At 34.1% G+C, this 2,083-nt stretch overlaps 1 long non-coding RNA gene across 1 annotated transcript; it reads left to right on the top strand.

The window, feature by feature from the left end:
* The first annotated feature begins 1,294 nt into the window (after nt 1-1,294).
* LOC109586150 (uncharacterized) lies at nt 1,295-1,530 on the top strand. The gene is made up of 2 exons (XR_002186845.1): nt 1,295-1,399; nt 1,446-1,530. It is a non-coding gene; the product is annotated as an uncharacterized LOC109586150 (long non-coding RNA).
* The last annotated feature ends 553 nt before the right edge of the window (nt 1,531-2,083 follow it).

Here is a 2,083-nt window from a genome sequence, read left to right as displayed (position 1 = left end):
AAAACCATGGGCTATAGCCTTGGGCATTTTTCAGGTTTTGGCCGCTTTCTTAAAATGGCCATAACTTGAAAAATTGAAGTCAGAATCAGCTCAAACTTTCTACACAGCATAAGGACATCAATATGTATCAGAAAATGTAATAAAAATTTGGGGTGATTTTGGAGCCATTTTTTGAAAAAAACCATGGGCTATAGTACAGGGCAATTATCAACAATTGACTCATTCTTAAAAAATCTAAAACTATTAATCAAAATCAGCTCAAACTTTCTACAACAGTGGTGGATTATAATAGTGCCAGTAATTATTAATTAAAAGAGGTCACATGACTTGATTACCTCCTAATAATCTAATTAATCCAATTAATAACTGACAGTCCCTCCTCTCTCCATTAATAGCTGACACTTTACTTCTATCTATTAATTAAAAATAAAATAATGATCATCATGATCATTATTTTCATGCTACAAGTTCTCGTGCTCCACCCACTCACCCACTAATTGCAGTTGACAGTCAAATTTCGTAATCTCCAACACTTCATCAATGTTACCAGAGGTGGGCACTAAATAGAAACATTCATCAGCAGAAATACCACAAAAAATAAAAAAGAAGAGAGAGAGGGAGGACAAAAAAGATATAAATATATTCCTCCATTTTTCTCTCACAGTTGCAGTCTAGATGAGGCTCTTGAAGAAGTAGACATCTTTCTCTACTCTCCTCCGTATAACACCTGACAAAGAAGAAATGGACTCCGTATACTAAAATCACGTGCTCACCTGTGGTAAAATGGCCGCCAGTATCAAAGTGTTGAGGACGTTTCCCCAGTTTATCTCGCGAGTCAATACTGCTAGGATACACACTGGGGGACTGGCCATGGCGGGAGGAAACTGGAGAGAAAAGTAAAAGCTGTTTCTTTTATTTTTTTTATGTTTTGTTAATATTAGGATGGGTATGTCTCGTACTGGTACATCATATGGTCCATTGACTGATATTCCTGACTGGTCTTATGTAGGTAAGGATATGAATAACACTTTAATATCTAATACCATGATTAGAGGGTAGACACATACAATTATTGGCAATGATAATCTACGTTACATGTTACCAAATATGTTTTCTTTTCATTCCTTACATTTTTTGTAAAATTTTGCACAAGATACAGAAAGTTTGAGAATTTTACAGAAATGTCATGGCAGGCAAAATGATTAGATTTTATCATATTGATTTATAGATGGACGTCTGATATAATGATGTTCTGATAATAGTGGTATAGTACTGAGATTAAAGATCGCTGTCTTGCAGCTAAAATGATTAATTTCTATCAATAATTATAAATGGACGTCTCTCTCCAATGACTAGCAAAAGGCAAACTAATAGAAAACTGAGAATTAACTTTTTAAACGTAAGAAATCAATGTTTATTAGTGTTCTAATTAAAGCCCCTCGTAGAAACGTGTAAAGACACTGCTGAAGGAAGTTGATCTGGCAAAGCTTGAGTCAAAGACAAAGAGAAGAGTACAACCAGGAGGAGGAGGAGGAGGAGAGAAGAGAAGGAAAGAGAGAACTTAGAGGAGAAGGAAGTGAACAATAACTCCTGCTAACTGTAAATTGATAATATTGTTATGTACATGTAGCTACGTTAGTATGAAATGAACATTAAACATTCATAAGTTCAGTATAATAATAATTTATACATGAATTTTTATTAACTAAGTTACGTCATACATTTTTGTTGATGATTGAGATGAAAAAATTCAGTTATTATGCCAACTGTTGTAATGATTTGTATAAAAAGTATTCATAGATCACTGTTAGTCCCCAGATACTTCTCACATGACATTGATAATGATCCATGAATAAAATTCAATGATACCGGTAGTTCAGTTACACATACACCCACTTTTCTTGGGCTCTGGATACACACCCATCCTTTACACTGGTACATGAAGTTGAAGTTAATCTGACCTGCTGCTGCAAAAACTTGTTCCTTTTTAAACTTTTGAAAGTTATACCAACTTTACAGTAGCATTTCTCCTCTTCCTTTACTGTATAAAGTCCTTCTTTGTTTATTGTGGTGTAAAATATCA

This window comes from Amphimedon queenslandica, unplaced genomic scaffold (assembly GCF_000090795.2).
Source record: "Amphimedon queenslandica unplaced genomic scaffold, v1.1 AMPQUscaffold_12934, whole genome shotgun sequence".
NCBI lineage: Eukaryota > Metazoa > Porifera > Demospongiae > Haplosclerida > Niphatidae > Amphimedon > Amphimedon queenslandica.
Note: the sequence above shows the minus strand (reverse complement) of the source record. Positions and strands in the feature narration are given on the sequence as shown.